Source organism: Poecilia reticulata, chromosome 5, assembly GCF_904066995.2.
Source record: "Poecilia reticulata chromosome 5, P_reticulata-male-v2, whole genome shotgun sequence".
NCBI classification, from domain to species: domain Eukaryota; kingdom Metazoa; phylum Chordata; class Actinopteri; order Cyprinodontiformes; family Poeciliidae; genus Poecilia; species Poecilia reticulata.
Genome location: NC_088834.1, coordinates 25282082 through 25297743, shown reverse-complemented (window position 1 = coordinate 25297743; position 15662 = coordinate 25282082). Strand labels below are relative to the sequence as shown.

Sequence of the window (15662 nt, the reverse complement as noted above, 5' to 3'; positions counted from 1 at the left end):
AACTTAGATCTAAGTTGTAGATCTTGGATGTGTTTCTGGTATTTTTGCATCATATTTTCATTGGTGGCCATATAAAACCTGACTTGTTTCTGCTCAAGCTGCCACCTACAGTCTGGATCCACTGTTTGCTACGCTGACTTCTTTATTTGTTTAATCAGGAACCTAAAAGGCCCTCAGGTGACGGAAATGAAATTACACACAAGTGGTTTCTGGTGGCTGCTGGCAGCACTGCGTTTCATTCAGAGTTATCAGAGTAAAGAGGGTATAGTACAAATACACACTTTCAAATTTCAAAATTTTTGGTAAACAAATTGTATGTGTGTGTTTACTTTTACCTTAAGAATTATGGGTAACACTTTATTTGAAGGGGTGTGAATAGGACTGGCATGATAATGTCATAAACATGATATAACACCTGTCATTAATATGAAGGAGTCTTCATGAATGTTTATGACTAACAATTACACTTTTAATGTAATGTTGAACTTTTAGTTCATTAAAAGTGTCAATTTTGCATTATTCAGTAAATAGTGAATTTCTTAAAGCAAAATGTCATTGAAATTGTCAACTTTGCATTAAAAATGTCATTATTTACCAAATGACACTTTATGATAACAGTCATAAGCATTCATGCAGACTCCTTCATGTTGCTGACCGGTGCATTACGACATGCTTTAGCCTCTATTGGGACTGTAGATGCTAACAGGGCACGTTAGATTAGCTTGGTTGACTATAAATATGACCATCGGTATGAATATATCACTTCATGGTTGTTCTTCTTTATGTACCTTTGTTTTGAGGTCACTTACTTTTGAGATGGGTTTGAACCACAACATGACCACAACATGACACAACATGACCGATAGATTAGATTAACCACAGATTGTCATTAAATCGTTCAAAATCCAAATCACACACCAGTTAGGTTGTGGAAACATCCTCAAGCCACATAGCAATGGAAAGGAGATCTCAGGGGAGGACAGAAATGGAAAAAAAAAACATCTAAGTGACAGGAGCAGATGAGTAAGAGCGAAAGTGAAAAGTGGCAAAGTGATGGATAGGAAGAAGTGTTAAAGAGACAGTAAGAGAGTGAGGGATATCGAGATGACAATCAGGCAAGAAATGGAGACGGGGCGCTCATTTGCCAAAGAGACCGATACCCACCATATGTCATCCTTACAGGTTATGAAACTGGACACACGTCAGATTCTGACTGTCGTTTATATTCAGCACCTGTGGTTTTACTTGATTGTATTTCACCGGTTGGGTGTTCATGGTGGTAAAATGATAAGGCCGATTATTTTTTGCTGATTTTGTGCATAAAGTAATGTGCAGCTCAAGACTTTGGACGGCCACTGAAACATTACACTGTGGTTACAGCCAATAGCAAAGCTGCATGAAAAACGCCTTGGCCTTCGCTGCCAGATGCTCCACCAGAGATCTAGAAAGCAGACAGATTGTTGAACTCGAGTTTTTGTGGGGGTATTGCACTGAAAAAAAAAAATGTGCTGACGGTGAAGGAACAGTCAGAGCTTCACTCCAATAAAAAAAAAAGAAAAAAAAAAGGAGAACACCAGTGTTTGCAAGTGTCCAGTCACTGGAAAAGCCATTGCAGTATAAAGTGGAGGAGTAATCCTGGCAAGGTCTGTTTTTTGACTCAGGAAGCCCATAAGAATCCAAGCCTGGGTCGAATGCCTCCCCTGACACCCATAGCTGAGATAGCAAAGCCAGCAATAGAGCAACTGTCTCTGAAAAAAACAAACAAAAAAAACACACACACCCACACAAGGCCTGTCTCTGCTGGGTGTAATAAGCCCTGGCGCTCACTTGTTCTCGTTGCAGCAAGAGAGTCGTGATGAAATCTTTATGATGAAAACAAGAGTTTGCATGATTGCGTGACTTTACAGCGTGTACGCCTGTAAAAGTTGCTAAGCTGTGCAAGTTCCAAATCCCGTCTGAATGGAGGGTGGGGCGGGGGGCTTCTCCTCCCAGGGACAAATCACATTAGCGCGACGCTCCTTCTCCAAACGCGAACGTCAGACCCTGAATGATAAATGACCGACATTGTCATGAAAAGCCAGGAATGGTCCATTAGGATCAGGATGCCTTATCCAAATGACGGTTGTCAGTGCAACATCCTTAGCTTCTCATTTCAGATTAAAGAATGGAAATCTGCCGCATGTCAAAAACGCCAAGTTGCATCTTCCCATGTGGCAAGTGTATTTGAAAAACGACAATGTCACCTGTCACTTACGGCCACCGATCAGGCACTCGAGAGGTCAGACTCGATGGAAAGTACTAAACTATTCAGGAAAACGTCGAGGCCTTGCTCTTGCTCTTGCCCTTGTGCTTTGTGATTAAAATCCTGTCGACAAAGCGTAGACGTTAGCCAGAAACAGAAACACGACTGACTGATGGGAGTCACTGTGTTCCCGCTGCTCCCATTTGACGTTTATTCGAATAATGCAAAAGAGGAATCACTGAAACCTTCATGGAGTCAATGCGGGTAGATGAAAATCAATCTTTTGGTGTTGTTGCAGCTCAGTGAAACGATGCTTCATTTCTCCAGAAAACTAATAAAAAAAAAGAAGTTATTTTATGTTAATTTGCATGCTTTTAGTATATGAAATCTAGTAACACACATCAACCACAGCCCAGTGAAATATAGTGGTGGCAGAATGCTGCAAGAGTGACAAAGAAAAAAAAATTGTTGCTTATTTTACAGATGCAAAGTGGTATCTGCAGATTTGTTGGCACCCCTAAAAAGACCATTACAGTCATAAACCACTCAGTTTAAAACATGACTAATACAATTTTGAGTTTCTTTAGGTGATATTCTTCTCTCAAAAGCACCACAGGTCCCTCTACTCAAGAATAAGAAGGAACGTGGGCAACGATGGCATTCATGGGACAGTTTCAAGGTTAAGCTAAAAGAACACGAAGAGCCACCTCACAGTTCTCAAAACACCCAAACTATTTTGACTGATGAAACAGAAATCTGTGTGAAACTAATAAAAGATTTCAACTAAAGAACATCAATGACAGTCAGACATGGAGGTGGTGGTAGTGAAATGGTGTGTGGCCGCTTTACTGATTTTGGTCCTGAATTGTTAAAAAGTTTAAGTAAAGATTTCGGAGAGACCTAAAAATCAAACGGGTCCTTTGTGAATGAAACTGCTCCAATATGCCTGAACTAAGCCAATTCCACAAAGAAGAGTGGGTCATAACCTCTTCACTGTGATATAAAGGTGAAGGCTTGATGTAGTTAGGTTCAGGGGGCAATTATTTTTTTCACACAGGGCGATTGTGTTTTGGGTAGCTTTTTTCCTTTAATCCTCCCACGATCTTAAGAGATGGGGTCATTTAGAGCCCACGAGTTTTTTTACTCTTTGCGCAGTGTGGTGGGGTCACACTGACCTCACGTGCACTTTTATGTTTTTTTGGGGGGGGAGGAACACTCTTTTGTATGTACCCAGGCTGTGTTGACTAAGCTACAAATTACAATATATATATATATATATATATATATATATATATATATATATATATATATATATAAAATTTATTTTTATTTTTTCTACCTTCTCTTCAAGGAGAAGGTAGAAAATCAAAAGCAAATCAAAAGCGATCAGCTGCAAGTCAAACCCAGCTGTTGCTGGGGGCTGGTGGACATGGCGCACCGATTTGGGTGGAGTAAGGCAGCTAAATGTCCAGCTCAGGGAGGTGGGAGGGCGTCTGAGCGAGGTGGGTGTGGGACAGCAGAAAAGCAATACAGGGGATAAAAAAAAAAAAAAAATCAGACTGGAGTGTTGGGTGAGGGATTGAGTGATGCTTGGCCGAGGCCGGAGGAAGTATCATATGCAACTCCCTTCATGCGAGAAGGTTACCCCGGGCCGAGGCAGCCTCCTGGACCGCAGGCCTCAGGAATTGCTGACAGATACACATACACAGGCCCGCACAGGGAAACACTCATGCACAATGACGCAGAGATACTGAAAGATGAAGACAGGCATGAAAAGCAATTTCTCAGCGTAAAGTCCCCCTCTGCTAACACACAGACACACACTTATTGATTAATCCATCCTGGCTAGCACAAACACAGTAGCCGAGCGTCCGTTTCCACGGCCAAGTGTTGAAATTCAAACTAAGCCTAACGTCTCACAATTTGTTCAATATCGTAGTGCTCTTCACAGGCCTGAGCTAAAACAATTATGAAGGATTTGTATAAAGGTGTAAAACACAGGCTAAGCCTCAACTGGTAGAAAGTATTGGAGATAAATCAGATTCTACATAGTTGCGTTTGTAATAAGACCCCCAAAATTGAGTGTTTTCTGAAACCCTTGAACCTTTTCACATTTGTCACATTGCAAACAGGCATCACTTCAGTCAGATTGCATCAATGTTCCGATCATCACTGTATCTCCCCAGAATGTCACTTGCACGTTTCACCATGTGGATGACGTGATTATGGTGGTTAGCTTCTCCCTGTACACAGCATTTGCTGCCAGCCACAGCAACCAGTTTTAGTTTTCTTGTTACATGGTGAATGGCAAACTTTCATATTGACATAATAGTGTTTTCTTTCAAAAACTGACTTCTTGTCACTCTTCCACCAAAGCCAGATTTGTGAAGAGCTTGGCTGCTAGCTTGCATATTAACAGGATGCTTTACCTGAGCTGTGGATAACGGTGATATGCTTAAAGCTAGGAATACTGCTGAATAAGCTAACCTTGCGTGAGATCAAACCCCATGGAGGTCAACTCTGTTTACTAGTTAAAGAGTTATAAGGGCAATTGGTTGGATTGGATTAAAGGGCGCGTTCACACCAGTCCTGTTTAGTCTACTTTAATCATATTGTCTAGAAAGTCTGGTTAATTTGGTGAAGTGTGAATGCGCAATCAAACTTTGATGCAGACCTGAAAAAGTGACTTCTAGTCTGCCCACAACTCTAGGTTGAAGGGAACTACAGCGCCAGGCTTTCTGGGTAAATACAACTAAAACAAACCAGTGTGTCTAGCGCTAAAGAGAGAAATGACTCCTGGTCTTTCACCAAAGTCAAGAGAAAAATCCTGCAACTGCTAAAATCTATCGCTACTCCATTTTTGTTAACATTTCATGAAGAAGAAACTTCTTCTTCAGTGTCTTCTTCAGAGGTTTTCATGTTGTTTTCGTCTTTAGTTCGTGATGCAGCGCCGCCACAGGCGAGGGGGGGAACAGGTTTTGTATTTTTTTGACAGTGCAGAGTGAAAGTGAACCGCAGCTGCTGAAAATGTAAACAAATGTTGCATTTTTCATCCCCAGACTATCAGGTGTGAAAACACTCTAAATTAGGAGCGTCAGAGGAAAACGGGTCTGAACACAAACACGCTTTGAAGGTTTTATTTAAAAAGAAAAACAACTGAAAGCTGTTTTACTTCCATTTCATATTTGGTCAACCACAGAAAAAATACAACAGAAGTTGTGATTGTAATATAAAACACAAACATGCCCAAGAAGTACGGGTTTGCAAAGCACCGTAAGTATTTCCCAAATCTGCATGTCTGATAAGGTGTATTCATTTCAGAGCAGCCTCAGTCGAATATTAGCTCATTGCGAGCGTACAGATTCTCCGTTTCCTCTTGAACAAAGTGTCCAATCAGCAGGTGGTGTTGTGTCGATTGTCATCTGAGCGAGATTTGAGCACAGATAGCCGTCCTTCTCTATTCCACGTGGAGCTGGCCCGACACCCGTGACTGACGGCTCAGCTCTCAATAATTCATCCGGCACTGGGTGTCTGAAGGTCAGGAGATCATCAGCTTGGGCTCGAGAGCTGAGGAGAGGTGGCACTGTCATCAAATATTTATTGACCTGCTGTACTCCCAATACACTCTCAAAATACACAGCCCCCCCCCATCCCTCATACACACACACCCGCTAAACACAGCACAGACTCACAGCCAGCAGCTTCGGTGGGACTGTGACACCACTTGACGACGTGTGAAGATCGCTGGGGCGGGAGGTGGGAGGCAGAGGAGTTCATGTGGGTATTTTTGTGTTGTTTTACCTTGGGAGCATGTGGATTATGAGCCACTCAACAGATGAGACAAAGTACAAACAGGCATATAACTGTGGCAGACAAAATGAATATAAAAGGAGCAACTTAAAGAGTGAAACTACAAAATGTTGAAAGAGAACAATGTCATGAAATATGTTCAAAAATATCAGTTACAATCACATTTCTTTTTGTCAAAAACACCAAAGTTTGCATTCAAGGGTTGAAAACTACAGCTACTACAAACAATAGTACTACCTCTACTACTACTTCTAGTAATCATAGTAGAAGTGGCAGCACTGTTGTCTCGCAACTAGTAGGTTCTGGGTTCTGGGTTCAAGTCCCAGTCTGGGGTCGTTCTGCATGGAGTTTGCACGTTCTCCCTGTGCATGTGTCAAAAACATGACTGTCAGGCTAAATATTCTCTCTAAGTTGTTCTTGTGTATGAGTGAGCACATGATTTTATGTCTTGTGTTATAAAGTGACTGCCTATAAAAATATTCAGCCCCTTGGATGTTTTACCCCGTTTATTTATTTTACAAATCAGAGACAATTAACACTTTTTTTTGACTAAATAAAAACGGTGTCAAAAACATCCTTAAATATCAAAGTGAAAACTGATTTCTAAAAAATAATCACATTTGAATAAAACTATTTAACCTAAAATAGGTAACTGTATAAATATTCAACCCTTGTAAAGTGACTGACCTGACTGAACGGAGGTCCAGCCAAGTGGTGTTTGTAAGGTGAGGTGAGGTAATTTAATTTTTAGCACATTTTCAGCAACAAAGCAATTCAAAGTGCTTTGCATGAGTTAGATGAAATACAAAAGAAAAGCGAGAGAAAAATAAAAGCAAAAAAAGTTTGCAAAAAGGTAAAAATATACAACTACATATCGGTTCCCCCCTTTAGCCTCACAGTGAGAAGAATGGAGATTGTACAGTGCCTATAAAAAGCATTCATCCTCTTGGATGCGACAAAACTGTACAAATGATAAGTAATTTTGGCAAAAATAATGGCAATTAAATAAAAAAAATATTTAACATGCAATAAGCGACTGCAGGACACTCATTGAATGCCACCAGAAGTCGCAAGCTTCAGCATTTGACATGGGATTCTGCACACAAAAACTGGCGTTGGTTACTTACTTCATACAATCATAAATATCGTAAATAGTCCTTGTCAAATACAGAATTCGCTTGTCCAGCATTTCTGCACTTCTGTCTGCAGTGATACCTTGAGCTCAGTCTGACCAGTGGTCTTGTAAGTAGCACCCAAACTGCAGCACACCGTCTTTTACTTGCATGCTAAAGAGGTTTGGTTGGTTTACATTATGTCAAAATAAAATCTGGATTTTTTTTTTTTTTTTTTTCAAAAGTCAGCCACAGACAGCTTTGAAAGTGAAAAACAGATTCTTAATGGGTTGCTTGCTTCTCAAATCAACTTTTAAACTTTTACTTTTCTTTCTGGCACCAGAAACAAAACCAGAAATTAACTATGAATCTGTATTCATCAAGCATTAAACATGTTAGGTTGGGAACTGCAGTATTCATGCTTACACACAGTTCAACTTTGTAATTTGCTCCATCAATAGTAACTAAAAGAAGGTAAATTCTGCCCATCCCAAGAGTCAAGAAAGTGTTAAATCTGTACATGGTGTCATCATCGCTAGCAAGTGTCTGGCAAGAATTAGCAAAGAAAATCAAAATGGAAACAGAGATCTCAGATTTCTCTGTCTCGTACATTGCACCAGTGACATCATATCAGTCAAGTCTTTGGTACTGAGAGCTTAACAAACATCCAGCCTAAACGGCAACAAAAAAAAAAAAATCTAATTTTCAGCTTTCAGCAAAGAGCTGTTAATGTGAAATATTTTTAGAGCACAAGAACCTCCATATGTGGACATGTCTGCACAGCCGAGCCCAGCAGCTGTAAAGACGCCAGCAAAGCTGATGACCTAATACTGGTCCTGTTTCATCATGATTACTCCTGAAAGGACACACACACACACACGCACACACACACTTGTATCCAAACTCCAGCCAAGGCATTACACTCCACCGAGTCCCAGGTTTCAGGCAGGTGCTGCCGTTGTTTGTCGGAGCATTTTGGCAGTACAGTCTTGGATCGTGGCGCTGCGGCGCATCTGAATCTGCTTGATACGGGCCGTTACGTGCTTTAAGTGGTATGCTGCAAGCCTGACTCACAGGGCCAACGTTTCCACTGTAGAGTTACTCAATCCGAAAGAGGAGTCGAAAGATGTTTTATTGCCCTTGCGGAGTTGAGAGAGCATTGTTTTCTTCATTGGCTCACAGCCCCTTGCCAAAGTGTTCATATATCTTGAACGTTATTGTGTTTTGTTACAGTACAATCACACATTTTTATGTATTTTTGTGTCATTTTATGGGATAGAGCAAGATGGTGAACTGGAATCTAAATTATCATGTTGTTTTTGTTTTGTATTTTGGAAGGGCATTTGATTTGTAAGAATTTGGCTTATTTGGCAAATTAGTCAGGAGACTCTATAACTGTGTGTAATTTGATCCCAAAATAAATGCAGTTCTTCTGTTGAGGCCCAGGGTGCAAAAAATAAGTAAATAAAAAAATTGTGCGACGCTGTCGAAGCACGTTGTGACAGTAACCTCTGTCACACAGCGTGATGGCAGACTACACGAGTTGTTGATGCGGTGCAGTCAGACAGATCTGACACACATCAGTGCGTCAATTACAGCACATCAGGCTATGGCTGCTAATGTGCTCATTATTGGAGTCAGCTGGTGGAAAGAGCGAGAGAAGAATGAGGAAAAGCAGAGTATGGTGGGATCGTTGATGTCAGGAGAAAAAGAGTAAAGAAAACAACTGACGTTGGTCACACTAAGAGTGAGGCTAGAGGATTTTCAGACACTTGTTGATATTTGTTGTAAGTCAAAAAAAAAAAAAGTGTATTTCACAAAACTGCAATGGCAACATTTTTATGCATCACACAAGTCATGTGCTCAAACATTGGATGTCACAGGAGGAAAAGACGAAGAAAAAGAAGAAGATGCCAGGAAGTGGTAGGAGGATGATTGCACATGGATTGTTTGTCTGTTAATTACTTATCGTCATCAACACAATTACTCACGTGGGATTTTAATTGCGTTTACTGTTAAATGGAAACACCGCGAAATTTTCTACACTAGCAGAACATTGACAGAGCTTTGCACACATTTGTAATGGAAACGCAGGCAAGTGACAGGAATTTCTTCTAAATCGTTGCTGGTGATCAGCAGGTGTGATCCAAACGTTCCTGATAAAGCAGAAAACCGAAGGAAAGTGATGGATGTGCGGCTAAACGCTTCGGAGATTAGCTCTGTGGATTTTTTTTGGCATGCAGCAGGTTGAGGTGAATTCAACATGTCTCCATAAAGCTGTTAGCGACAGAGCCCCTTCTGATGAGTTGTTTTGTTAAAATGTTCAGATTTGCACAGCGCCGTGAAAAGAAGCGTGACGTAGGTTAGAAAAATACTGACACAACATGAATGGGTTTGATTTCTGTTTTCATTTGAATATGCTGAAACTGTTCCAAGACCATATCTTCTTTCAGTCTCACAGAACCGAATGCAATTTTTTTCTTTTGTTGCATTCAGGTGTCCATAACAAATATCTGTGTGTTGAAAGGATTGGTTGAAGATAAGAGAATTTAGGTTGGAGCTCCGGGGGGGTGAAGGAGCCACAGGTGTTAAACAGCTAAGCGCTTTAGCTGCTTCAGGGTGGAGGGGGAGGAGATGTCACTGAACCAGGAAGGCGTTTCAAACGGCCCCTCTCTGCAGGGCAGCTCAAAGCCCCTGAGGTCAGAGGTCAAAGCAAGCAGCAATGAAAGCTATTTGTTGGGTTGTCAGGGCTCAACAGGTGAGCCTGGGGTAGCGGGGACTGGAGGGGACCTGGTTACTCAAAACATCTCACCCGGCGAGGTTAAGAAACAACCCTGTCGGCTCAGGATGAGGAATGTCCACATCACACGTCCCACTCACTCACCACACACGTCACAACATCCCCTGTTCGCTCTTCTTCCATCCAGCGTCAACGGCGCCCTGTTTGCTTTGTAGCCAAAAAGACGGAAGGATAACAGCGGCCGCCATCGGTGCACGGCTGACGGCTTGTTTTTGTTTGCATGTCACAGGGTCATGTTTTTGTTTTCTCTTTTTTGTCTCTCAGGGCCGAAGGTAACACCTGTGCTACGCGGGGCCTCTGCAACCGGCGGCTCCGGACTGAGGTGTTTTGTTTGAGAACCTGGCTTGTGCAATTCGCTCACTCTGTTGCAATCGGATTTTTGTCCTCCACACAGTCTATTGAACAACCTGTGTGGCATTTTTTTTTTCTATGGAGACGCCACAGCTCTTCTTTATAGCTTTTGGTACACTTCCGAATTTTAATGACTATTTTTTTAATAGCTAGCTTGTTTTGAGTTATGGCCTTGTCTGGAGAAGGGCAGAACAAAAGAAACAGAAATATTTTAGAAAAAACATAACACAGAACCGAAATTAGGACCAGCATCGTCTGAATTAAAAGCAGTCTTTGTCTGAAAATGTATCCAATAAACCCGATCTTCATAAAAAAAAGTACATTTTTCTTTTATTATTCCTTAAAAACACTGAAAATATTTTCTAATAATTAGGATTTTATTCATTTATTGTGGAGATTGATTGCCTTGTAATTTTTTCTAGGCACCATAAGTCTACAAAGTTTGATCCCCTATTAGGCAACCATGGATTTTTTTTTTTTGGCATCTTGACAAAAATTATGCAACTTATCAATGACATGTATATATCACGTATAAATCTAAGGAATAAGACCAAATACTACCTGAGCATCTCATCTCATGACAATAAAGTCTCTTAATTCCATGTTGCGCTATGCAGAAGCTCAGTCTGCACTCATGAATATGTGCAGACAGAGCACACATTCATGATCCTCGGAGAGGCTGAGACAGTGAATTTTATTTTCAGATTTTTTCAGCTACTAGTTATTCGACTGAGTTGGATCTTTTGTAGCCAAATGAGCATTAAGTCTGGATTGAAATAAAAAATTACATGGTAAAAATAACGTACCACATCTGGTCGCAGAAGAACACTGTCAATAGTACACTAAGGAGGCCGGTCCTGACTCTTAGGCCGGTGTTCTGTGTATCTGTGCTACCCTTAAATCCATCCTACCTTGTGGTAATCCGCATGCTGCTTACATACTGCTTACTCAGCACATTTCTTGTAAATACGTCCTACCTGTTATGGTAAGTTTTATTTCATTTATTTTATACCTGGCTTTCATTAAGCTGGTCTATTCATGTTTTTAGTTTACATGACAGCAGCTTGTAAATATATTTATAAATGGCTTTAGTTTATCGTCTGCAATGTCGTTACTGTAAACAAGTCATTGTTTGGCGGTTAATCAAGACAAAATACACTGTTTTGTGGCTATTTTGTCCCTAATCTTTAAAATATTTTAGTTTAATTACACTCTATTATTAAATTTAGCTAAATAGGTGTTGGTAGCAATACTGTGGGACTGAAGCTGTGTAATAGCCATGTAATATTAGTGTACATGAATCATATCCTATCATTTCAGGTGCACAGTGATCTGCACAAGTCTGTCATACAACGTATTAATGAGCAAAAAAGAGTTGCGGTGATCTGTAATTGTCTGTGTTTAATTTAATTCCAGTAAAACCCTGTTTCCCCTGTCTGATACTGTTTTATTCTTACAAACTCCTCTGTATTTCAACTATTTTTTAAAAGGTAGGATATTCCAATAAAAGCATTAGTGCATACATCTATAGCTTTTCATTTTGAACGGGTAGGATACTGTGGTTTTGTTGTGTTTTTTCAATGCTAAGCTAAGCATAACTCCTAAGCTTCCACTTCAGTCCCGTCACTCAAATAATGTTATCCAATGTATTTAACATTAACACAACCCGCTATAGTTTTCTGTTTGTAAACATGACGGTAGCAGTTTTGGACGCATAGCACTAATAGATAGACTTAGCTATCCATCCATGCTACGGTAGGAAAATCTGACGAGGTAGCATTGATAGTCAGAATACCGGTCCTGACTCGGAGGCAGGTCTTGACTCGGAGGCAGGTCTTGACTCAGAGGCAGGTCTTGACTCAGAGGCAGGTCTTGACTCGGAGGATAGTCCTCACACAGAGAAGGGGTCCTGAATCGGAGGCAGGTCCTGACTTGGAGCACGGTCCTCACTCGGAGCACGGTCCTCACTCGGAGACAGGTCCTCACTCGGAGGATAGTCCTGACTTGGAGGCAGGTCCTAACTTGGAGACAGGTCTTGACTCAAGACCTGAGTCTCAGAACCGAGACTCAGGACCCGAGACTCAGGACCGAGTCAGGTCCTCACTCGGAGGACGGTCCTGATCCGGAGAACCATCCTCACTAGGAGACAGGTCCTGACTCGGAGGCAGGTCCTGACTTGGAGGCACATCCTGACTCGAGGCACGTCCAGACTCTGAGCACTGTCCTGACTCGGAACACGGTCCTCACTCGGAGACAGGTCCTGACTCGGAGGATGGTCCTGACTTGGAAGATGGTCCTCACTTGGAGGCAAGTCTTAACTCAGAGGCAGGTCTTAACTCGGAGGCAAGTCCAGGATCGCAGGTGTAAGTTATGAAATAAAGAATGCGGTGAATGACACGGAGGAAGGTTTTATCTCGGAGGCAGGTCTTGACTCAGAGGATGGTCCTCACTCTGAGTTAGGACCAGCCTCTGAGTCCGGACCGACTTCTGAGTTCGGACCTGCCTCCGAGTACGGACCGGCCTCCGAGTACGGGCCGGCCTCCGAGTACGGGCCGGCCTCCGAGTATGGGCCGGCCTCTGAGTCGGGACATGCCTCGGAGTATGGACAAAAAACCATTGAAAGCCAAGACGCAGTAGACTTTGAGGACCAGGACATAAACAAATACTATCCTTATGTGAACGAAGGTGATCTAGTTTTGGAAGACATCAATTCAATAGACTTTGAAAACCTGGACAAGAATGAAGAACCTGAGATAAAGCCTGCTGTTGAGGTGAAGCCTGATGTCAACAGAAACAAGATGTGCCGTGTTGAAGGGATGTTCTCCAGCAGAGAGCATGGACCATACGCCTTATGATGTAATAAAAAAGATTCCCAATGCAGACAAACTTTGGTGCTGAAAGCATGACAAAAATACCAAGATTTGGTCTTTTTGACTTTGCTGGAACTGAAGGCAAGTGAGGACCGGCCTCTTCTGAGTGGCCCGAACTCAGAGGCCAAACTAAGACTGGACAAAACTCAACGTTTGTTCCACTCTTAGACGGTTCTTGAGTCTGAGCTTCATCTGAATTATCTCCACAACAGAAAGCATGTTGAATGTACTTCCATGCCTTTCTGAAATAGTCTTGTGGAAGATTAATTTTCCTAGGATGTGCCAGGGTTCTTTTGAAACACTGTATAACCTTGTAAGTAACTATTGGGTTGTCACTTTTTATCATCTAAAACAGCAATTCTCTAACTAAATCATAATTGCCTGAGAGAAGTTGAAAGATATCTCCGCAGAGTTTTCTTTCCATCTTGTCAAAAAAGACAAAATCTATGTCCTTTACTTCTTCCCAGAGTTTAGCAGCAAACTTTTTCTGGACAGGTACGGTGTGCTTCATTTTGTAAGCGGCATATCTAGGTCTATGACTGGACTTATAAATCAATCACCAAAGATTATTTTCCACCATATTTCTTCTTTCCTCTTTGGTTCCACGTTTGAAAGCCATCTCTTTCGTGTCCCTCAAAAATCGTTCATGGTCCATGCCTGCCTGAGTATAATCCTCACTCAGGAAGTTTTTATCTGAGTACAAGTCCTCACTAGGAAAAAAAGTCTGATCTTTTGTTTTGTAGATGTAAACATTTTCTTTGGAGGAACAGGATTCTCCAGGTGATGTTTGAATTTTTCCACAATAACTTTATGTCCTTCAGGGTAATCAAGAAGTCCAATTAAATGCAGTCCAGAAGCAAAGTGGGAAGCATCTCTGGCGAGAATTTTAAAAATCCGTTCACTCAGCTCTTCTGACTCCTCAGAAAGAACATTCACATTTAATTCTCCTGTTTCTCTCAAAAGTAAGATCAAAACCTCATGGTGTTCTTCCAAAAATTTCAAAAGAAATTTGCTTAGAAAGATTTTTTTTCCTGTTATCCGGGGTTGTTTGACCAGCATGGACTTTGTTGGAGAACCTTTTTTTCATGTTTTTCCAAAAAAAAAAAGTGAGTTGTGAGCTTTTGTTACTCATCTTTGTTGAGCTGAGCTAAAATGTCCAAATGAATTCTGTGTTAATTGACCGGAGAATTAACTGATCAGTTGGTGATGTCATGGACTCTATGACATCACAAAGTCATTCTTAGCAGGGCCTCATGACAGACATCATTTAAAGTCATGCTGATGACATCATTGTCAGCAGCATGGCAACTGTTGCTAGGAGTAATAACAGCAGCAGTGAGCATGCGCTATGAAAAACAATAGAATCTGTGGGCACTAAATACATTATTCCCACAAGTCTGAACTGGAAGTGATCTGTGCAGCTTCGCCAGATCAGGGGGGGCCAGGGAACCTTTGGCCCCTCCACTTTACCGCCCTACACATTTTTATTTGTTATTTGGGTTCTATCTCCTAACAGGCATCGTAGGGCAAGTGTCAGTGGGACCGCTACATCCAACCAGCTACTCAGCAAATCCACCAGTTTAACCCAGAAGGGCTTGACCAATTTGCAGTCCCATATTCAGTGCATCGGCTTATTTTGATGGGGACAAAATGAATCGTAGCAACAACAAAAAAGTCGAAGCAATAATAATATTACTCAAGTAAAAGAAAAAGGTACAGTGCTGTGAAACTACTCTAATAAGTACTTTTCCCCCAAAAAAAAGTTACTCAAGGGAATGTAACCAGATCTACTCACCTTTGAACATAGGCATCATCATCAGTAGCCTACAGGCTACTTGTTAACAAGCTCGAGGTGCTGTATTGTTATCAGCTAGTAATCTTTTAGCTAACATTAACTGCATCCAACAGCATTTGAACTCAGCCAGTTCAAATGGTTTTATTGGTTGAAAAACTGTACACAGTTCTTTGCGTTTTGCTGGTTTGTTGTCATAAATCTAATATATTTTATTTTCAGCCCCTTAATTCTATTTACAACTTACATTGCTGACAGCCTATTTCATAATCTAAAAAGCTTGAAAACGTATTATTAGAAAAACAAACAACAATGAAACTTACAAATGTTCAGAAAGAGAAATAGGAAACACTCCATGAAAAACGTAAACAGGCTGCAGACAATCAAAAGCCTTTCATCCCAGAAGACACCCAATGTACGGAAAGTAGCACATAAAAGACATGCTTCATAGGTTTGACAGGATTAGATATTTTATTAAAAATATGCTTCGTATGTTCATGTTTAGATTTGCATTCACATCTCATGAATTGGAATATCTGCTCTGATGAGGCTTGTTTGTCACGTTAAGTACCTTTTGAAAATAACTTTTAAAAAGGTCATAAACATAACTCGGTAAACCCACTTTTTGTAAATTTTTGTTGTGACGTACTATTCTAGCCTTAAATGTCATGTTTTCATTCAATGA

The 15662-nt window shown here is 41.1% G+C and overlaps 1 long non-coding RNA gene across 1 annotated transcript; it reads right to left on the bottom strand.

The window, feature by feature from the left end:
* Positions 1-5363: 5363 nt before the first annotated feature.
* On the bottom strand, positions 5364-14919 carry LOC103465045 (uncharacterized). The gene is made up of 2 exons (XR_533742.2): positions 5935-14919; positions 5364-5809 (listed from the first exon to the last, which is right to left on the bottom strand). It is a non-coding gene; the product is annotated as an uncharacterized LOC103465045 (long non-coding RNA).
* Between the last annotated feature and the right edge of the window lie 743 nt (positions 14920-15662).